This window comes from Chrysochloris asiatica, unplaced genomic scaffold (genome assembly GCF_000296735.1).
Source record: "Chrysochloris asiatica unplaced genomic scaffold, ChrAsi1.0 scaffold00005, whole genome shotgun sequence".
Classification (NCBI taxonomy): Eukaryota; Metazoa; Chordata; class Mammalia; order Afrosoricida; family Chrysochloridae; genus Chrysochloris; species Chrysochloris asiatica.
In genome coordinates, this window is record NW_006408523.1 from 24,186,285 (window position 1) to 24,210,510 (window position 24,226).

The following is a 24,226-nucleotide window of genomic DNA, read 5'->3' on the forward strand; positions in this document are numbered from 1 at the left end:
CAGGATTCCCAGTTGTTTGGCAGTTGATAGTTAACTCTGTGATGACTGGCTTTGAGCAGATAATCAATTGAAAGGATATGTCCTTGGGAATGTGGCTTGCTCTCAATATAACGGACATGCAGAAAAGACTCACTCTCTTTCCCTCTGGATCTGGATCTCACATCTAGATCATCCTCCAACCTCCTTTTTTTAAAATCTGAGCCTGCTCTACTGTGTGTTTGCTTTCTGGACCAACCCACTTAGTGTGTCTAGAAAACAGGATGCCCACCAAATGGCTCTGCATGCCTGTTCTTGTCACCTCTATTTATGTGCTCCAAACTGTTGGTTCTGCAACGGGCTTGCCCAGGCCTTTGTTGCCAGTCACCTTGCTGCTACTGCTGCTCCATCATGAAGTTCCTGCTTTGTGCTCCAATTTGGGATTTCTGCCTTCCAGGCTTATCTGTCAATCTTGGTTCACCTGGCCTGCACTTGGGACTCTCCTATCTCTACAAGTTTGAGCCATTTGCTAGATATAAACTTTATCTATCTATCTATCTATCTATCTATCTATCTATCTATCTATCTATCTATCTATCTATCTAAGTTGCACTGGTTTTACTTCTCTAGAGAACCCAGGCTAAAACACACATGTTAATAATTTTCTTTTAAAGTTTTACTAGCAGCACATTTAATATATACATTCCCACCAATATTCTGTTGCTGGTGCCATATGACCACAATCCACTGCCAATGTGTCAATTCTTTCTCAGAGTAATCCTATATAGGGTTCTAAGACTGCAACTTTTCATGGGAACAGACAGTTTCATCTTTCTCCTGAAGAGCAGTTGCTGGGTTTGAACTTCTGGGCTTGTGGTTAACAACCTAATGCCTAACCCACAGCATCACCCTGGCTCCTTGGAACCATATGAGTTCATGGAAAAATTAGATTAAATAATAATGTTGGCTGTGGAAGAAGTTTCTTGACTCTTTTGAGTTTCTGATTTTGAATGATCCTAATGTCATTCGATAGCTCTCTCCCTCATCATTGCTTCTTTATCTTGATTATTTAATCTTTTTTATATTTCAAAAGAGATTGCCTTCTCAACACACTCTATACTAGTCTAGTCTCATTAATGTAAAAAAGACAGCACATTCCCAAATGGGATTATAACCACTGGTATGGAAGTTATTATTTAAAACACATAGTTTTAGGGTGATGTAATTCAATCTGTAACAATGTCCTACTCTATATATGATGCATAACTAAATATACAAATCTGAACTGGGTGTTACTGAAGTCTTGAATCTGAAAGATGGTAAATGATCAGAATGATCTCATAAATAGTTGTGTAAAGATTCACATGCAAACATCTTAATTTAACCTTCAAATATATACAAAGAAATCCCAAATCTCTCAGTAGGCCTTAAACAAACTTTCCTCATTTCTGAACACATCACGCTCCATAATTTCTGTGATTTTCCAATGCTATTCCCTCTGTTTGATTTGCCTTCAGTTCCATCTTTTCCTGAATTATTTTTTGTATCCATTTTTCAAAGCTCACCTGAGACTGTGTATAATCCCTTTGAGGAAACTGAAATAGGCTCAGAGCAGTTTGAGAAAAAACAAAAATTTTAAACCAAAACTCTTGTACTAGCTCCATTTCAGTTCTCTGTGATAAGCCAAATGGATTAATGTACAAAACCAGGTGGGGAATCTTAGTGAGTGCAGCTTCTTGAATGTCCTGAGTTCCTCACTAGATATATTCATAGGTTGGCAGTCATGGAACTCTGTGTCCCAGGTAAACTGCTGTCAACTCTAAGTCAGAATATTACCAAGACATTTCATTTATTTCCACTGTACTTATGAAGTAAGTACATTGTTTTGGTTAATTAAATGATTCATTGAGGAATGTTGTCTAGACCTAATATCCATTTCCAGGGTGTTTCTTAACCATCATCAATGGCTCATTTTATAACCTTAATGAGTCATCTTGCATGGAGAGATGGTCTGAAAAATGAAAGAAGTTTTGTAAGCACTTATCTGCAGGTCATAGAAGGGACTATGATCAGAAATGTTTTCACTTAGAAAGAATATAATCATTACTCTTAAAAAATGTTTTTAAGTTATAGATTTTAGTATATTAAATTTGCTAAATTTCATTATTTGCTATCGTTGCCTACTCCTTCATCTTCCTCATCATTGGTATGTGAAAGTTCACTATTGTGATCACTGAGTCTTTTCAATGTCTTCCAACCTTGAGAACTTATCTTCCATCATCACATGGGACAATAATTTATTGTCATCTGTAGAATTTTCACTGACTAATTTTTGAAGTACATGCCAGTCTTTTCTTCCTTGTCTCTCTTAGTATGGAAGCTCTGCTAAAACCTGTGCATCATGCATGGGTGACCCTGGTGTATTTAAAATACTGGCACAGCTTGCAGTAGTTAGCAATAAGAAATCTACCACTTTATGACCAACTGACAGATGGGTGATGTATTTTGGTATCGTGCACTTCCAGTCAGAAATGTTGCTAACAAATTAGTGCTTTCATTTCCTGAATACATTTAACTCTGAGTTTTTAAAACAAAAACAGATTCAAACTCTTATCACTTTTATATTCTATATGAATAAAATACGGGCAAACTTTGAAAAACCACTCTAACTTTGAAAGGTCATATTTGATAAGTGAAAAGATTAAATTATGGAATAAGTGTGAATACTTGCAGTTTTTCTACAGCAATTAAAAGTAGAATAACAAAAATGTTGATGCGTGAAGCTGGCTGGAAAGGCTAATTTAATGAGAAGATAAGAAAGATTCATAATGAGCATATCATTGTTTATATGTAAATGGAATCAACTTAAGTCCTTAAATCAGTTTATTCTCTTAAGTAGGTAGAAATATATTCAGCAATAGTATTTTTTTTCTTTAGAAATTGATGTTTATTTTCCATCAACCTTATTTCCATTTTCTAAGAGACTTAAAGAACAGTTTAAGACCACTCAGTGGTTTTTCCTACCCCCTCAGTGGCCTGAGCAGTGGGGGCTGCGGACCAGTCTTCAGTTGCAGGCTCAGCACTCCAGTCTTCAGTAGGGAACTGCTGAATGGGCACAGGGCACCTGCATGCCTTCAGACCAGTCTGCAACCTCGGGCTGAGCAGCAGTGAAATCAGGAGCAGGCGCAGTCCGTTCACCCTGAAATTCTTCCTTGGTCACAGCCTTTTCAGCAGCGGCCTGCTCTTCCTTTTCAATCTCTTCTGGATCTCTGTAGCAATAGATGTCAGGCAAGATTTCACAGGGGTGCTCCAGGGAGATGTTGCCACACATGCGCAGAACTTCCCGAGCCAGCCTCCACCGCATCAGACCCACTGAATGAGCACCCTTGTTGTTACATGGGATGGCAATGTCCACATAGCGCAGAGGAGAAACTGTGTTGCACAGAGCAATGGTGGGAAAGTTAACATAAGATGCTTCTGTGAGAGGTTGGTGGTCAGCCCTGGGATCAGTAACCACCAGAAGCCTTGGCTCTCGGGAGGCTGCCTGGATTCCTGAAGGTTCCTAGAATGAAGCAGCCAGCAATAGGAGTGGCTCCACTGGCAGCAGCAAACTTCAGCACCTCTCGCTGACCGGCATTCCTGGAGGATATGACACTGAAATCAGCTGGGTTTGCAATGGCAACAATGGCCCGAGCTGCTTACAGAAGTTTCTCCCAGGTGCTCTTCAGGTTTATGATGTAGATGCCCTCACTTTTCCTTTTGTAGATGTACTGTTCCATTTGGAAGTCAAGGTTGGTGCCACCTAAGTGGGTTCCTGCTGTAAGGAACTTGAGGACATCCTCCTCCTTCATTTGCAGGACATCAAGGGCTCTGGACATTGTTGAAAGTTTCCTCTGTAAGCTACCATGGGAACCCAGAAAGAACAACACCGTATGGACCATTCTCTAGGTAGCGCGAAAAGGTTAGCAATAGTGTTTGCACTCTATATTTTCAGCAATTTGTTGTTGTTGAACCTCAGGTGCAGAGGTTCAACATGATTGAGGTTAATAATAACCTTCAGATCATGTCATATCAGTATAATCCGTTCATGAATGGACCCTCTTTTATCTCAATCCTATGACAATACCATTGCATCTACTGTAAGCTGTTTAATATATTACACACACACATATGTATATATGCATATACATATAATGTCTGATATATGATTTGACAATGTTATATATACAAGTGAAGTATATTGCAAACTCACCAGCCGCTCCTCAGAAACCTCATAGAGGATCGTAATGAGTCAGAACTGACTCAATGGCACTTAACAACAACAACAACAATAAATAAATAAATATATGATTTGAGCTCTGCTGTGGTACTGGAGGATAAGCTCTGTGCTGGTAGCCTCAAGGTCAGCAGTTCAAAACCACCAACCACACTCAGAAACCCTACACAGAGTCACTATGAGTTAAAATCGCCTTGATGGCAAGAAAGAACAAGTAAGACTTAACATCATTTGAGTTAGGCTATGGAGTCCTGGTGTGGCATTGTGGATTAATGCACTGGACTATGAAGTTGGTTTGTACTGTAAAGTCAAGGGTTCAAGCTCACCAGCTGCTCCTTGGAAACCCTCTGCAGAGCCGCTATGGGTCAGAACCGACTCGATGGCACTTAACAATAATATGTCTCATATTATTTCCTTTCTCTTTTCTATTTTTGCTCAAAAATATTTTTATAAAATGTGGCTTTCTGCTCCTGTAAAGATTTACAGCCTCGGAAACCCTATACTGGGTCGCTATGAGTTGGAACTGACTCCACGGCACATAATCACCACCACCAATCATATTCCTCTCTGCACATCATCTGCAGCATTATTTCTAGTTGCTTCATAATGTTCTACACTATGCATCTAACCTGTCTAATTCCTAGTGATGGAAACTTAAAAGTGTTCCCTGCCTTTTCTACCACAAGTACTGTTGTGTTGATCATTATATATAGCATTAAGAGAATTCACCTCCATTATTACATCAGGAGTCCTTGTGTGGCAATGCAGGACAATGTACTGAACTGAAAGGTCAGTTTGAACTGCAAAGTCAGTGATTCAAACCCACCAGCTGCTACTTGGAAATCCTAGACAGGGTTGTTATGATTCAGAAACAACTTGATGCTACATAACAACATCTAGTACACCAGGAGAGATAGAACTGGTTTACATACTATACATATTCTTTATTTTATCAAATACTACCAGATTGCTCTGCAGAATGGCTGTTATACCATGTCCCTAACTCACCTTACTCAGAGTCACATTTAACTTTTCAGTATTTTTGTTGTAGCTGGATATAGTTGAGTCGATTTTTAAATCATAGTGACTCTATTTGACAGATCATGGTGTAGCTGTAGGATAAGCACTGGACTGCTAACTGAAAGGTTGAAAGTACTACACAGAATAACTTAAAGAACTAAGTTTGTTGTTTTTAGGTGCATTCAAGTAGGTACCAACTCATAGTGACCCTATGCACAACAGAACGAAACACTGCCTGATCCTGGGCCAACCTCACAATTGTTGCCACACTTAAGCCCATTGATGCTACCTGAGTAGAGGGCACTTAACAACAACAACAACAACAACAACAGGATTTTCTTAATTGTAATCTTTAAAGGAAAGATTACTAGGTCTTTCTCCCATGGAGCACTTGGGTAGGTTCAAACTATTAACCTTTCACTTAGCAGCTGAGTGCTTAACCATCTGTGCTACTAGAACACTTAGGCCTTAATCCAGCAGGACTTCAATTTTCATTATGATATGAGAGATCATATTCAGCAGCCTCACAGATCATATCCCCCACATTTAATTATGGCTTAGTATTACCGGATTTTCTTTTTCTTGCCAAGTTGATTGATATAATGTGATATCTAATACTGACCAATTTTACATATTCCTGAGATTCATTGAATTTGAGATTATTTATATATTTTTTTCAGCTTTTTGGATTATGTCCTGTGTTGATGTTTTTTTCCTAACATTTCTATTAGATTTCCAATGCTGTCCCCATGTTGTTGTTGTTGTTGTTAAGTACTGTGGAGTCGGTTCTGACTCATAGTGACCCTGCATAGGGTTTCCGAGGCTGCAAATCCTCATCTTTCTCTCATGGAACAGCTGGTAGTTTCAAACTGCCACCCTTGAGGTTAGCAGCCCAATTCTTAACCACGACACTACCAGAACTCCTTAATGTTGCCCCTATAGATGTACAATAATTCTTCATGTATATTCTAAATATTAATCTGCCATTAGATTTTAGATGTTGTAAATATCACTCATACCTCAGTTAAATAGGTATATGCTAAATATGACAATGATTTCCAGTTTCAATGTAATAATACTGAACAATTTTTCATCTGCCTGTCTATGATTTCATGTATTTTTTAGGAAAACACCATCTTTCTACCCTCTAACTAATCCACTCCAGTAAAAGTCACACTTAACTTTACAGTTTGTATATTATGTTTAGTTCTTAATCCAGCAGGATTTCAATTTTTATTATGACCCAAGAAAGTAAAATCATTCCTCTACCACAAAAACACATAATAAACTTGTCTACTTAATAATGTATAGTAAACAATCCTCTCTTTACCAATTGGAATATGATTCTTTATAAATGCTGTAGGCTGTCTCATTGGTGTGTATGTCTGTTCATGTACCAGTGCTTTATAGATTTTATTAATGTAAATTTTTAGACTGTCTTATTATTTTGGGGGTAATTTCCTCTGTTTTGCTCTTTTTTCTCTTGAAGTCCTGACCTAGTTCTTCCATATAAGTTTCAGACTAAGTTTTTCAAGTATCTCAACTTTCCTATCATTTCATTGTAGTGTCACAGATTTGCAGATTAATTTATCAATAACTTGTCATCTTTAATTCTAGATTGGCAAATTATTTTCCGGTATTATATCGTTCACAAACTATCTTATTCCTAGATACTTGGTTTTGTACTTTTATTTTTTAATGTGGCTATTCTCAAAACATGCATATTTCTCAAACAGACAAATATAGTTGATTTGGATAACTTGAGCTTGTATCTGAATACCTTGTTGAATTCTCTTAATAGTTCTAATTCTCAGTTGGATTTTTTAAGAAGATGATCACTGATCTATCAAAAATGACAGCTTTGATTCTTCCCTTCTAATCCTCCATCTCTTAGGTGCTTTGCTTCTCAATACATTTGGCAAGATCTCCAGAATTATGTTAAATATGATGATAGTTACAGGTTTCATTGCCTTGCTCACAATCTTTAAACAACCTGTAAATATCTATTAAGTATGGCAGTAGGTATAGGGATTTTGTTTGTGCATTATCATTAAAATAGTTCTCTTCTTCTATTTGTATGAGTATATAATATATATATCAAACATAAATTTTGAAACTTTCCATGTTATTTCTGTATCTACTGGAAAAATGTCTTTTATTTCCTACTGTATTCCACAGTGTGATAAATAATACAAATTGATTTTTTTAACGAAAGCATGAACATCATTTTATATCCCTACTGTTAAATTTGACTAGCTAATATTTATTTAGAATTTTTACATCAAACTCATGAGAGAAATGTGGCTAAAAGTTTTATATTTTATGTTTTTATTTAGTTTGGGAGCCAGTTAGTCTTATAAAAATATACGTAGAAGTATTATCTATTTTCTCAAAAAAATTTAAAAGGTAGATATAAATTGTTTTTGAAAGGTTGCTTAACCATACATAAAATACTATCCAGGTGCTTGCTTTGGCAGCACATACACTAAAATTGGAACGATACAGAGAAGATTAACATGGCCCCTGTGCAAGGATGACATGCAAATTCATGAAGCATTCCATATTAAAAAAAACTATCTAGATATGGACTCACTTGGGTGAATCATGTTCCATTATATCACTATTTAATAGTTGTTATTCATTATAATCATTCATTATGATCAATTTAATTTTTGTGTTCCTTCTTGTCTTAAATGTTTACAAAATATTTTTCTAAAACTGTATTTATTTTGTCTAAATTCTCTTATCTTTGTAATCCTTTGCTATCTTATTAATTCTACATTATATTTCTATGACTCCTACTATTTATAGACATACATATATACCTACCTATCCTTAAGACGCATAGTCAATAAAGCATAGGTAAACATCCTTCTGATATTCTCTGCTTTCAGCCAAGATCCATCGGACATCAGCAATGATATCTCTCATTCCACGGCCTCTTCTGAATCCAGCTTGAACCTCTGGAAGTTCTCTGTCAATGTATGATTGTAGCCATTTCTGTATTACCTTGAGCAAAACTTTACTCGCTTGAGATATCAAAGAGATTGTCCGATGATTTCCACATTCCGTTGGGTCACCTCTCTTTGGAATGGGCACAAATATGGATCTCTTCCAATCAGTCGGCCAGATAGTTGTCTTCCAAATTTCTTGGCAGAGATGAGTGAGTGCCTCCTGTGCTGCCTCACTTTCTTGAAAGATTTCAATTTTTATTCCATCAATTCCTGGTGCCTTGTTCTTTGCCAATTCTTTCAATGCATTTTGGACTTCCTCCCTGAGTATCATTGGCTCTTGTTCATATGGTACCTCTTGAAATGGTTGAACATTAACCATTTCCTTTTGGTACAATGACTCTGTGTATTCCTTCCATCTTTTCTTGATGCCCTCTGCATCATTAAATAATTTGCCCAGATAATCTTTCAATAACGAAAGTCGAGGCTTGAATTTTTTCTTTAGTTCCCCCAGCTTGAGAAATGCTGACCGTGTTCTTCCCTTTTGGTTATCCAACTCTAAATCATTGAATATTTTATTATAGTACTATTATAGCCTTATGTATGGATTGCAACTCAATGTAAAGAAAACAAAAATCCTCACCACTGGACCAATAAACAGCATTCTTATCAATGGAGAAGAGATTGAGGTTGTCAAGGACTTCATTCTTCTTGGATCAACAATCAACACTCGCAGAAGCAGCAGTCAAGAGATCAGACGACATATTGTATTGAGCAAATCTTCTGCACAGGAACTTTTTAAAGTATTGAAGAGCAGAGATGTCAGCTTGAGGACTAAGTTGCGCCTGACCCAAGCCATGGTATTTTCAATAACCTCATATGGATGCGAACGCTGGACAGTGAATAAGGAAGATCGTAGAAGAATTGATGCCATTGAGTTGTGGTGTTGGAGGAGAATACTGAAAGTGCCATGGACTGCCAAAAGAACCAATAGATCTGTTTTGGAAGAAGTGCAACCAGAGTGCTCCTTGGAGGCCAAGATGGCTAGGCTTCGTCTCTCCTACTTTGGACATATTGTCCGGAGGGAACAGTCGCTGGAGAAGGATGTCATGCTGGGTAAGATGGAGGGTCACAGAAAAAAAGGAAGACCCCCAACGAGATGGATCAGCCAGGTGACATCATTGATGGCGTCAAGTGTGGCGGAGGTAGTGAGGTTGGCCCAGGATCGGACATTGTTTCATTCTGCTGTGCATGGGGTCGCTATGAGTCGATTCCGACTCGATGGCACCTGACAACAACAACAATACTTAAGGCGTACTATTAGAAGGGACCAGTCCCTGGAGAAGAACATCATACTTAGTAAAGTGGAGTGTCAGCGAAAAAGAGGGAGGCCCCCAACTAAATGGATTGACACAATGGAAATACAATGGGTGCAAACGTAGCAGCAATTGTGAGGATGACACAGGACCTGGCAGTGTTTCGTTCTGTTGTACAAAGGATCGTTATGAGTCAGAACTGACTTGGCAGCACCAAATAATATCGTATATCTATATCTATCTAAAGGAGCTCTGGTAGCATAGTGGGTACGAATCGGGCTTCTAATATCAAGGTCAGCAGTTCGAAACTACTAGCTATTCCGCAGGAGGAAGATGAGGCTTTCTGCTCCATAAAGATTTACAGCCTCAGAAACCCAATGCAGGGTCACTATGAGTTGGAACCGACTCTACAGTACTTAACAACAACAACAATATCTATCTATCATATATCTGTTTGCCTACCTATCAATCTCTACCAGTCTACTGTAAGAACAATCACTGTTTTCCTTTTTTTAATCTCTTTCCTTCTTAAATTTCAGTGTAATAGGACTTGTTCATTTCTTCTTTTTTTCTCTTCTTCATCTCCTCCTTCTCCTTTTTCCTCTTCCTCCTCTCCTATCTATTTCTCTGTTGTTTTTTTCTTGTTGTTTCTTTGTTGTTGCTGTTTATTATTATGTAGTCAGGGAGAATTAGTGAGCTTAACCTCTTTGAAGACTGGTTTTGCAAATTTTTGTCACTGTTTTTTCAACTTTTACTTCCACTCTGTTTTATTTGCCCTGTAACTTTGAGTATGACTATTATTTTATACTGTCACTTTGGCTTTTATCTTCCTAACTTTTAACTTATTTTATTTTTTATTTTTTAATGTCCGCTTATACCTTTTTGATGCCTTCTGATAAGTTCCTTCAGATTCATCATCTATTTCAATTTCAGTTCAATACTAAGATTTCAACTTGCTCATTTTTCTATTGAAGCTCTTAATTTCTTTTCTTATATTCCATGAGAAAATGTCATCTTTCACTCATAATAAAAGTATTTATTTTAGCTTTGTATTGCCAATCCCTCTCCTTAAATATTTGATATCAGTACATATGTTTCAAACATTTGGTTTCTAATCCATTAGTTCATTTCCTTGGTTGTTCATGGTTTAATTTTTAATATTATTAATCTTAGATGTCTCATATTTTTTATATGAGCTAATACTTCCCTGGGAGAAATTGCTTAACTATTAATGAGACATGGTGGTTGGTAGCTATGTGCCATGGAGTTGGTTTCGACTCATAGCGACCCTGTATAAGGTTTCCGAAGCTATAAATCTTTACAGGAGCAGAAAGTCTCATCTTTCTCCCATGGAATGGCTGGTAGTTTCGAACTACTGACCTTGAGGTTTGCAGCCCTATTTGTAACCACTACACAATGAGACATGAGAGATGGACAAATAATTGGCCCTAGTCTGAGAGCTTCTAGATAAATTCAAGGAATGGAGGTGGCAAGTTAGGACTGAAGGTAGAGTTTAGTGTTATAACCAGGGATAAATAGAAGAATTAAGGAGCTCTGGTAGTGTAGTGGTTACGAATCGGGCTGCGAACCTTAACATTAGCGGTTTGAAACTACCAGCTGCTCCGTGGGAGAAAGATGAGGCTTTCTACTCCCATAAAGATTTACACCCTTGGAAACCCTGTACAGGGTCGCTATGGGTCATAACCGACTCGACGGCACTTAACAACAACAACCAGAAGAATTGGTGCATTTGAGTTATGGGGTTGGAGGAGAATACTAAAAGTACCATGGACTGCCAAAAGAACCAATAGATCTGTTTTGGAAGAATTGCATCCAGAGTGCTCCTTGGAGGCCAAGATGGCCAAACTTCATCTCTCATACTTTGGACATATTGTCAGGAGAGACCAGTCGCTGGAGAAGGAGATCATGTTTGGTAAGGTGGAGGGTCAGAGAAAAAGAGGAAGACCCCAATGAGATGGCCAAGTGGCAGCATCAATGAGCTCAAGCGTGGCAACAGTAGTGAAGTTGGCCCAGGATTGGGCAGTGTTTCATTCTGCTGTGCATAAGGTCGCTATGACTCGATGGCACCTAACAACAACAACAACATATACTCCTGACTTATGACACTTGGTGAGCTTGGTCCTTGTGTACCTTATGATGATCTCTTTGGAAGTCTTCCATTTTGCTACAGTGCTTTCCATACCTAGGCTGGACATGTTACAGGAAAGAGTGTAAATGGTTAACTTGTCTATATGATGTGCTGTCCTCTCTAGTCACGTGTCATAATTTCTGCATATTACTCTGTAGACTTAGCCACATTAGTGGCATTCTTTTTTCTCTTCCCAACAGAAGTGACAAGTTGATCAATAAACAAACAGATAGTTATGCTGGAAAATTGAAACAAGAAATTCTACCTTACTATTTTCTGCACAACTGTAGACCCAGACTATGTTTCTTCTTTCTTGCATCCAAACATTTCTGCTTTCCCAAGTGTTTCTCTAATTTTAATTATCTAAAACCCACAGCCTTACATTTTCTTATTTGTAATTTCCAGGATTGTCTTTAGGGAGGAAATCACAATCCAGCAAAAGTTTAGTAACTTTCTAGGAACCATTACAGATGTACTTTTTTTTTTTTTTTTTTAAACCCAACCATAGTCAAAGTAAAAAAAAAAATCAAATGGTGATTGCAAATAATTCAATTTTTATATAAAACTCTACTACCCTGGTAGCATAGTGGTTACAAATCGGGCTACAAACTGCAAGGTCAGCAGTTCGAAACTACCAGCTGTTCTGCAGGAGAAAGACAAGGCTTTCTGCTCCCATAAAGATTTACAGCCTCAGAAACCCTGTACAGGGTCGCTATGAGTCGGAACTGACTCCACAGCACATAACAACAACAATTACTTATATATTTATTATTTAAAACTGTTTTTCTCCATTGTTAGTGGCCATTGAGTCTGCCCTTGAGTCATGGAAATACTCTGCACAACAGACAAAGCTTTGCCCAGTCCTGTGCCATCGTCACAACCTTTGTTAAGCTTGAGTTCATTGTTATGGTCGCAGTATATTTTGAATACCTTCTCACCTTGGCAGAACTGGACTTCCAGCAATATATCAATGAATATTCTGTTGGGATCTACAGGGTGTTCATTTGCTAATTATCACAAGTAGATTGCTAGATCTTTCTTCCTAATCCCTCTTAGTCTGCAATTTTCATTGAACTCTGTCCTTTGTGGGTGACCTTGCTCTTATTTGAATTTCCATTATCATAGCTGCTAGCATCAAAGTAACTTGCAAGCCACCACAGTATGTCAAACTGGCAGACTGGTAGTGCATTCTCTCAATTGTTGTTGTTGTTAAGTGCCATCAAGTTGATGCCGACCCATGGCAACCCTGTATAGGGGTTCCAAGGAGCAGCTGGTAAGCTTGAACCTCTGACCTTGCAGTTCAAATCACTTTACAGTCTGATGCATTAGCCCACAAAGCCACACTAAGACTCCAGGGTCTGTCAGTAAGGCGTGCTAAAGTAAAAAGATTATAGATATAATTAACCAGTCAATTGTCCACTGCTACATCTTACATCTGATACGCATCACAAGTAATTTATGAAAAGTAAGGAGCTCTGGCAGCGTAGTGGTTATGAATCCAGGTGCTAGCCTCAGGGTCAGCAGTTCGAAACTACCAGCTGTTCCGTGAGAGAAAGATGAGGCTTTCTGCTCCCATAAAGATTTGTAGCCTCGGAAACCCTGTGCAGGTTTGCTATTAGTCAGAACCGACTCCACGGCACATAACAACAACAACAACAATTACAGTCTGAGTGCAGCACTGTGAGCTAATGTGTCAGACTGCAAAGTCGCTTGAACTACAAGGTCGCTGTTCAAGCTCACCAGCTGCTCCTTGGAAACCCTATACTGGGTCGACTTAACAACAACAAAAATTACAGTCTGAAATGAGCTCCCAAAGTGTATGAGATGCTTAACACACTAAATGAAGGAGCCCTGGTGAATGGTTATGTGTACAGGTAACAGTTGAAAGGTTGGTGGCTTAAACCCACCAGCTTTTGTATTAGGAGAAGAAATTTAAAAGAATTAAAACAAATATTTACAAAGTTATAGCTTGACTTTTAAAATAGGGCAAGGGACTATTTAGATAGAGTTGTCTGCTTCCATACGGATTATAGCTTGAGAAACACCATGGAGCAGTTCTGCACTGTCCTACAGTTTGGCTATGAATTGGAATTCAATGTGTCGGGTACAAAAAAATGATTTTTTGGAACAATAGAAGTACTTCAATTTTTATTTCCTTTAGATGAAATGTAATTGGTGTTCAATGACTTGAAGACAATTTGTTTAGTTTTGTAATTTTCCATTGGTACATGCACCTAAAGGACTTCTGATGTAGTCCTGTGGATCAGCACTGTACTGACAAACACAAGGTCGGTGGTTCCAGCTCACCAGCTGTTCCTTGGAAACCATATACAGAGTTGCTATGAGTCGGAACAGACTCAACTGCAGCTAGCCCCAGCAACATACATCTAAGAATATTTCAAACAAATGGTTATTTTAATCACACCTAAATTCTCACCACAGGAAGCAGAAAGTCACATTTTTCTCAAATATCTTTTACTCATATGAGTAACTTGTACTTACTAAATAGTTAACGAATTATGCGTATTTCTAAAAGCATACCCTTAATCAGAAACAAGAGTGCTACAAACATTACATAGAAAACCTAAAGGAATTGAAAAAAATACTTGGAAATTTATAATTTGTCTTTTAAAGTAGGACAAGAAACTATTTAAATAGGATGGCAGGCCTTAGGGTGCTGTGAACACTTTTAATTGCATATTTAATTAAAAATATGCTAGCGAGTTAGTGTTTAGCTTAGCTGAAGCTCATGGGTCTTGGCAAAACATTTTTTCTTTCAAAGAATATTTTATTTTACCTTTTTAACAATTATATTTAGCTGAATAGAATTTAATTTTATTACTATTCATTATGAAAGGATTAACATGTTTTATTTTCTTATGGAAAATAGGAGCTCTGGTAGCGAAGTGGTTACGAATCGGGCTGCAAACCGTAAAGTCAGCAGTTCGAAACTACCAGCTGTTCCGCTGGAGAAAGATGAGGTTTTCTGCTCCCGTAAAGATTTACAGCCTCGGAAACCCTGTTACAGGGTCACTATGAGTCGGAACCGATTCCACAGCACACAGCCGTCCTGACCACCATCATGGAAAATAGATTGACAGCTATTGTAAAAGGATTTTTCCCCTATTTTAACGATCCTGGAAAGTTATTTAGTACTTTTATATTTGCTTGTTTGACAGCTCAGAAATTTAAAAATAGCACTTAAATTATGTAAAATTTGAGGTGTTACACACATTTTACCACTTAACTCAGCTTTAACTTCTGAGTGACTGCTCTTAGAAATTGTTTAGGAATACGAGAAAAGATACAAAGCTCCAAAACAATTACAATGAGCTGGATTTTGTTGTTAAATGGAGGAAACTGGATTAAATTTACTAGTAAGAGTTACATAGAGATTCATGGTGATGGTGGTGGTAGGTATTTGCCATGGAGTCCGCCCAACTTCAAGTGGCCCTGCATAGGGTTTCCAAGGCTGTAAATCTTTACAGGAGCAGAAAGCCTCATCTTTTTCCCATGGAGTGACTGGTAGATCCGAACTGCTGACCTTTCAGTTAGTAGCTCAGCTAGTAATCCACTATGCTACCAGAGATCCTTTAAAGATTCATATGTATATACAATAAAATTTAAGAGGAAAGTTTTGTCCTAAGGTATAATATGCGTACAAGAAAAAGGGGTTGGCGTTAGGTGATGATGTATGGGTTTTTAGGTAATGATAGCTTATTTAGATGGTGAACAGCAAAGCTGAAGTAAAGTCCATCTCCTGACTGCAGAGTTGCTGTCACAGCATTAACAGTCTTGGAAGAATAAGTAAATAAATTGAAAGCATAAAAAAACTGCCCAAAGGACTTGAGATTATACTTTTCTGTATATTCTTTACAGTACCCTGAGACTTCGTCATTCACTGAGGCATCAGTGAGTACCCAGTCTGATCATGGTGGTCTTTTAGGAGGTGTTTATCTCTTTCAATGCATTTCTCATTGCTATCTGATACAGAGAGGAGGCTGAGTGGATGGAAGGAGACAGTTTTGTTCTGTTTTGTGTTTTTTTCCCCTGTCTTTATTGACACTTCCTGTATCTAGAATAATAACTGTACAATAATACTGCTGAGGTGTGAAGTGAGCTGCACGGAATTGAGAAGTAGCAGAAAGGAACTTCAAGAAATAGTTACTATAGCTATGACAAAATATCCAATCTTAGTTCATTTTTATGGGTAAGAATAATAAAGGGGAGGAATCTGGTGTACTTGGAGTCCTAGGATGGTACAGATGGTTAACACACTGAACTGTTAACCAAGTCGACAGCTCAAGTCTACAAAAAGGAAGCTCAGAAGAAAGGCATGGGGATTTACTCTGAAAAATTGGTCCCTGAATACTCTGTGGAGTATAGTCAGTTCTATTCTGACACATATGGATTTGCCATGAGTCAATCAAAAAGAAAGCAACTGTATTTTTGTTTTGCTTTTTTTCTGGAATGCTGAGGATGTTTCTTTGCTTTTCTCTCTTCCTTATTTATTTTCTATTTTTGTGTTGTTTACAATGAGACGTATATTAGTTTGCTATTATCAAGATTTAGCAGTTTAAACAACACTTATGTACTAGGTCACAATATTACACATCAGAAACCCAGACATGCTGTACATGGTTCTCTCTGATTAGGGTCATTGTTGTTGTTAAGTGCCATTGAGTCAGTTCCAATTCATAGCAATCCTGTATCGGGTTTCCAGTGAGCGGTTGGTGAGTTTAAACTGCCAGTCTTGTGGTTCAAACTGACTTTGTGGTCCAGTGCTTTATTCTACAATGTCACACCAGGACCGTTGATTAGAGTCACTTAAGCTTTCTACTCCCGTAAAGATTTACACCCTCAGAAACCCTGTACAGGGTCGCTATGGGTAGGAACCGACTCGACGGCACTTAACAACAACAACAACAAGGCTAAAATCAAGGTGTCAGCTGTGCTGACTTTTTATTTGCAGCTTTGGTTCTTTTTCCATGCTCCCATGGTTATGGGAACATTTTATTCTTTAGGATGCAGTTTGAAGTCTCTGTTTTCTTGTTGACCCTCAACAAGGAATCACTATCAGTTCCTAAGGCTGCTCACATTCCTTGATCACTCCATTTTCAAAGCCATAAAAAGGACATTCCCTTTGCATTGAAGCCTTCTTACTCTTGATGGTGTTTATGTGCTGTGGAGTCAGTTCCGACTCATAGTGACCTTGCATAGGATTTCTGAGGTTGTAAATCTTTACAGGAGCAGAAAGCCGCATCTTTCTCCTGCAGAACTGCTGGTAGGTTCAAACTGCTGCCCTTGAGATTATCAGCCAAATTTGTAACTATGCTAGACCCTGCCATTTCAGGAAGAACTCAGTCACTTTTAGGGTTTAGGTCAGACCCACCTCCCATAATTTTGTTCTTAAAGTAAACTGTGTAATATAATACATCTTAAGTAAGGAGCCCTGGTAGTGTAGTGGTTACGAATCGGGCTGTGAACCTTAAGTCAGCAGTTTGACACTACCAGCTGCTCTGTGGGAGAAAGATGAGGCGTTCTGCTCCCATAAAGATTTACAGCCTCAGAAAACCTGTACAGGGTCGCTATGAGTCGGAACCGACTCCACGGCACATAATAACAACCATGGAACAGAAACTCAACATTTTCAAAGTCCTAAGAGACATATGGAGTCCTGGTGTGGTGCTGTAGGATATAGCCATTGGACTGCTAACCACAAGGTGGGCAGTTCAAACCCACCAGCCACTCCTTGGAAGCCCTATACAGGTTCATTATAAATCAGAACAGACTGAATGGCACAGAACGACAACAGCTCAAGGTTCTATAGAGAGAGGGTATGCACAGCAGAAGGAGTATGGAAAGCCACTATACAATTCTGTCTGCCTGAGGTAGGTTTACTATGCTGGTGTGGCACTGTTGCATAAACACTGGAAGGCTAACCTCAAACTAATGAGCTGCTCCTCAGAAACTGTCTACAGGGTCGCTATGAGTTTGAACCAAGACAATGACACTTAAGAAAACAAAACAAAAATACCTTTATTGTTTTGATATATTCTTATTACCTGTACAATTTCTATGTTCAATAAATGTTTTCTTAAAATACATATGGAAGTGTAAAAGAATGAGGTTAATTAAAAAATTTTTTTGCTGTGGTGCTATAGGATAAGCACTGGACTGCAAGATCAGTTTGAAACACAAGTCTGGCAGTTCAAACCTACCAGTTGCTCCTCAGAAACCCTATACAAGTTTTCTGTGAGTCAGAGTCGACTTGATAGAACTTAACAACAACAAACAAAGAAGATTTAAAAAAATTCAAATTGGAAGAATATGTATTTCCAAGGCTCATTACTAAACAATGCTGGTCTGAAATATGTCTAAGTAAAAAAAAAAAGAAAAAATATGCAATACTTATTAGAAAGCTATGATAATTACAAGTATGTGGTATTAAGCAGTGAGTGAAAAACTCAGATTCAGACCTATGAAAATGGTTATCATGGGTCTGAATCTGAGTTTCATTAGAAACATTAGAAAATGGGCTTTCAATACATTTTTCTAATATAGTATTTATATATTAATATATTATATATTTACATATTAATATTATATTAACACAGAACACTATGGTTCTGTAGGATAAGCAGTGGAGTGTGAACCACGTGATCAGTCATCAGAGCCCACTAACTACTTCATGGAAGAAAAGACAAAACTTTCTGCTCAAATGAAGATTTACAGCCTCCTTAAACCCTATATGTGGAGTCCTGGTATGGCACTAAAAGATAAAGCACTGGACTACAAGGTCAGTTTAAATCATAAAGTCAGCAGTGCAAACTCACCAGCCACTCCTTGGAAACCCTAAACAGGGTCACTATGAGTTGGAACCAACTCAACGGCAATTAACAGCAACAAAACTGTACACAAGGTTGCTATGAGTTGGGAACAAACTCAATGGCACTTGACAACAACAACAGCAAATGTCAATAAAAACCCGAGTTTATTGAACTCCTCTGGGTTGTCCTAAGTTGTTCTAATTCTGTGAGGATCCAATCATTGACTCTTTTTATAAGAAATATAAAATTTTACTAGAATAATCATATTCACTACAAAGCTTATAATGTGCCTTTCTGTGTGGTAAATACTCTGACAATATAGGAAAGAGAAAACAACAATGAAAGTAAAAATACCAATTCAGGGCATTATAGAAAACAAAAGGAACCCTGGTGTCGTGGTAGTATGGTACTTGTTTTAGTCTGAGTTCTCCAGAGAAGCAAAATCAGTGAAGCATACATAAACACGGATACATAAGTATATGTATATACACACACACACACACACACATATGAGGAGTCCTGATGTGGTGCTGTAGGATAACCACTGGAACACAGGTCAGTTTGAATGGCAAGACTGGCAGTTCAAACTGACCAGCTGCTCCTTGGAAATTCTATATAGGGTCGCTATGAGTTGGAACTGACTCAACTGTAAGACAAGCCTTGAATTGCTAACTACAAGGTTGGGGTGTAAATCCACCATCTGCTCTCAGAAACCTGCTCACACAGTTGTAAAGATGGGCAATTACTGAGTCCATGAATTAGATGTTAGGCTGGAGACTTCTAATTCACATAGTGTAAGGACTGATGAACCAAGATTGGCAGGTCAGACAGCAAGCAGACAGGTAGATCCAGCAGATAAGAAGACAGGCTGCTATTGATTCCCTGAATGGTCAAATAATAGAAGAGACCACTGGCTCAAGTCCAAGGAACTTGACTTGTCATAGGAAAAGCCAGATGCATGATCTAGTTTTTGTGGAGAACAAGCCAGCTTTGCCTGTGTGTCTAATATATTAGAAACAGGCTACACACTCAAGGAAATGTCCTTTCAATGGATTGGCTTCTCATAGCAGATCTCACCATGAAGTTGATTACATTGTATCATATCTAATCATGGGCAATAACTACATCTCAGCTGCCATACCTCTAAAAATTCTGACCCAGTCAACTTGACACAAAGTTTTAACAATTACAGTCAACTGGGCACCTGTACACATCACCTTAAACCATATACATGGTCTCTAAATAAAAACAATTATAAAGTCATATGTGTACCTAACATGATACAATTAACACACACTGACCCCACTTACATCTTTCACAAATATACAAAGCAAAAAATATGATGCATACATACAAGAGAAAAATACTCATAACAATTACAGTTCTGGTTACTGTAACTGGTCACGTGGTCCTAACTGATAGCACTACCATTTTCCACTATCCATCTCATATTCCCTTTGCTTTTGGCAAGTACCTCAGCTGGTTGTGGTTCTTTGCCTGGTGGAACAATCAAAGCCTTAGTTTCTGAAGGATCTGGGCAATCGATAGTCATGCTGGAATTTGGTTGCTGTAGTTTACCAATGACTTCAATCATAGGGTATAAGTAGTACTGAGAAATATCCTCCGGAATTTCCTAGATTCCACACATATTCTTCTTTACCTCCATTATTGAATGGCAATCCAATTTCTCCTTGATAATCAGGATCACTCACACCACCCAATGCAGCAACTCCCTTCCTTGCGATTATTGGTCCAGAGTCATGATGAGCCCAAAGTAGCCAGGAAACATTCTTAACTTCCAGTTTAGTGACATCAGTGTTGTGTCTCCAGGTGGGAACATTCATCCTGTTGGAACTAGAACATCCATGTCTGAAGAATTTAGGGTGGCAGGAAGAGGAAGCAAAATTTTGGGGAATGGGCAAGTACTAACGATGCTACTCCCTTAGTTCCTGGACCCAGGAATCTTGGCCATCAGAGAAATATCTCCATACATTGGGTGCTGGTTTTGAGCATATACAGCCTATTGGAGAACATTGCCCTAGTCTTGCAACATATTGCCACCTAGTTAGCACTGTAATTGTGCCTTTAAAAGACCATTCCATCATTAGGTCAAATCAGGTGCTTCGGGATGATCACGGACATGGTAAAATTTGTGACTTCCATGAGCATGGATCCGTTGTCACACCATTTGATTCGAAGCAATCTTGTTTGGGATACCATGATGGAGTATAAGACAGTCTGTCATTCAGTGGATGTACTTCATTCATTGATGTAGCCTTGGCAAAAGCACAGTGTACAGAAAAGGCAAATCCATATCCAGAGTAATTGTCTATTCCAGTAAGAATAAAACACTGCCTTTTCCATAATATAAATGGTCCAATGCATTTAACCTGTCACCCGGTTGCTCTCTGATATCTGTGAGTAATGGTCCTAGATTGCAGACTCAGTGTAGTTTCTGCTGCTGGCAGATTAGGATCTAGCAGTGACTGTAGCCAGGCCAGTCTTGGTGTGTGGAAGCCCATGCTGCTTAGCTCATGCATAACATCCATCCTGGTCACTATGGCCAATTCATTCATGGGCTCATCTGGAAATGACAGAAGTGGTTGGGGAAAGACAATAATTTGTTTCTACAGAACATGTCATCCTATACAGGTATTTATTAAAATCCTCCTCTTTCGAGGTAACCCTTTTGTTGAACATTCACCTGAGACAGAAATATCTTTGGTTTTTTGGCCCATTCGTAGAAGTTTATCCACATATCTCTTCTTGTCAATAATTTTCCTGTCATGTTCCTTCCAAGTCTCTGACCATCCAGCCAAATCTTTGGCCACAGCACTTGAATCAGTAAACAATCACACATCTGGTCATTTCTCCTTCCAAGCAATATGAACAACCAGCTGTACTGCTTGGAGGTCTTCCTAATGTGACATTTCCCTTCACCACTGTCCTGGGAAGTCCCAGAAAGGGACTGTCGTGCTGCTGCTGTCCGTTTACAAATGATGCCAGCATATCTGCATTAATATTCACCAAAAAGTGCCTGCCAATCATAGATAACACTATACTTCATGAAAGATTGTGAAATGTTCTTTCTGACAATGAATATGATGCCATTCCTTTTCAATTTGTAATTGCTGCCATAGTAAATCACACTACTGTCTGATTTAAAATGACCAATACCAGTCCATTTCATTTTACTAACACCTAGAATATCAATGTTTATGCATTCTATTTCATTTTTTAACATTTTCCAATATTTTCTCCCTCTCTCTTTATTTATATATGTTTGTATATGGCACTGTGGGTTAATATACTAGAATGCAAGGTCAGTTTGAACCACTAGGTCGGTGGTTCAAGCTCATCAGCCACTCCATGAAAACCCAATGCAGGGTCGCTATAAGTCGGAACTGACTCAATGGCACTTCACAACAACAACAACAACAAATATATATCTGCAGCTATTTAAATATGCAGATACAGAGAGAGGGAGAGAAAAGTTTATATCTAGGAAATCACACACACTTGTAGACGTGGGCAAGTCCCAAATCTGTGGGGTAGAAATCAGGTTGGAGGCTTCTGATTCACATAACTGTAAGACAGATAAATCAAGATTGCAGGTCAGGGGACAACAAGCCAGGCCTGGTGGCTCAGTCTCTCCGGAAGCAGGGAACGGGTGAAAAGATGGTTTACATCTCGAAAGGAGTCAGTCCCCTTGGAGATTATCTTTGATAACCGATTTCTTCTGGGGAATAGTAGAATTTGTAGTTTGTTTTTCAAAACTTTGCTGCAGCAAGATGTGAAGAAAAAAAGAGGTTATGGAAGCTCATCTGATTCCAGATATGATGATGGAAGAGGGCTACCTGGAAACACTCCCCGAAGAATGGGTCGAATCAATCATTTGAGTGGCTCTAATCCTCCTCCAATGACTGATTGATGAGGAAGGTAAACGTCTGCTCTAAGTAGCAGACAACTGGACATGCACATTCATACCAGAAGAAAACCATCAGGAAGTGGATGCTGACCGTGCTGGACAACTGAATGAATGTGTCTGTCTAAACAAGGATTGCTCTGTGTCCCCACAGACAAATGAGGTCATACTGGGAATTCCCTGTGCAGGGATCTGGTGTGACGGACATGCACTTCTATAAATGCACATGTTTCTCTCATTATCTGTTTTGTATAGTTTATTAAAGTACTAATACAGTTTTAATAAGTAAATATTTTTAGGTTGCAAAACTGGCTCCTTGTCTTTATATAATTAAAACAGAAAAATCGGAAAGTCAAGAAAATAAGACTGTATACTCAGTACTATTAGTTATCACCTTACTGTCACCTTTTTAAATTTCTGAAATGTTAGTTGTTAACTTGTTCTTGTTGATAAATAAATCACATTGTATTAAAAAAAAAAAAAAAGTTTGCAGGTCAGATGCTATGCAGGCAGACAGGTCTGGCAGATAAGCAAGGAGGCTGCTGAGGACTCCCAGAATAGGCAGGTGAGGGAACAGGGCACTAGATCAAGTCCAAAGAGCTGGATTTCAGAGGACAAGCTAGATATACAATCCCAACCCAGCAGAGAAAGTTTGACTGAGTGTCCAGGAAATTGAAAACAAGCCATTCCCCCAAGGAAATTTATTTTCAATTGATTGGCTGTTCATAGCAAACCTCATCATAGAGTTGATTCCATTATATTAGATCTCATCATGGGAAATAACTACGTTTCAACTACTAAATGACAGAGAACACTAAATAAATCAAGTTCACACAAAACTTAACTATCACAGTGTTTAGCCACTCAGCTAAAACTCAAAAGGTCAGTGGTTCGAACCCACCAGCTACCATGGTGAAAGATGTGCCAGTCTTCTTCCATAAATATTTGCTTCTGTTTTAATTCAGTTCCCATCCATAGCAACCTTATTATAACAGAATGAAACACTGCCCCTTCCGACACCATCCTCACAATTGTTGTTACACTTTGCCAGTCCAAATTGTTGAAGGTCTTCCTCTTTTTCACTGATGCTCCATTTTCTCCAGCATAATGCCCTTCTCTATGTAATAACTCCTCCTGACAATATGTTGAAAGTATGAGAGACAAAGTTCGCCATCCTGGCTTCCAAAGAACATTCTGGTTGTACTTCTTCCAGCACAGATTTGGTGGGATATATTCAAGTTCATATTTTGGTTCTGAAATACTTGTTTTAATTTTCTTCCACCTCATTTTTAACTTGCATAGGAGCAATTGACATTCTGTTCCACAGTTTCCCTGGCCTTGTTTGACTGATGATATGGAGATTTTGTACCATCTCATTCCACAGATGTGGTGGTGGTGGTGGTTGTGTGCTACCAACTTGGTTCCAACTCATAGTGACCCTCAATGAGGTTTATGTGGCGGTAAATCATAGTGGGACTAGAAATCCTCATCTATCTCCCATGTACAGACTGGTACATTTGACTACTAACCTTGTGCTTAGCAGCCTATCTCATAATTCATTATTCTAGCAGGACTTCTGTGTATTCCACTGTGACTTTCATGTGCATCATCATCTTTTGTGTTGCTTAAACACGGTATTTGCAATGACTAAATTGTTAATGTTGCAAAATTCTATAAAGTGATCTCCAGAATAACTTCTATCACCAAGACCATCTTTTCTAACTACCGATTCTTCTCCTTTGTTTCCAACCTTTGTATTCCAGTCACCAGTAATTAGCAATGC

The 24,226-nt window shown here is 38.4% G+C and overlaps 1 pseudogene; it reads right to left on the reverse strand.

Moving 5' to 3' along the window:
- Positions 1-2,973: 2,973 nt before the first annotated feature.
- LOC102836749 lies at positions 2,974-3,854 on the reverse strand (annotated as a pseudogene).
- Positions 3,855-24,226: the final 20,372 nt, after the last annotated feature.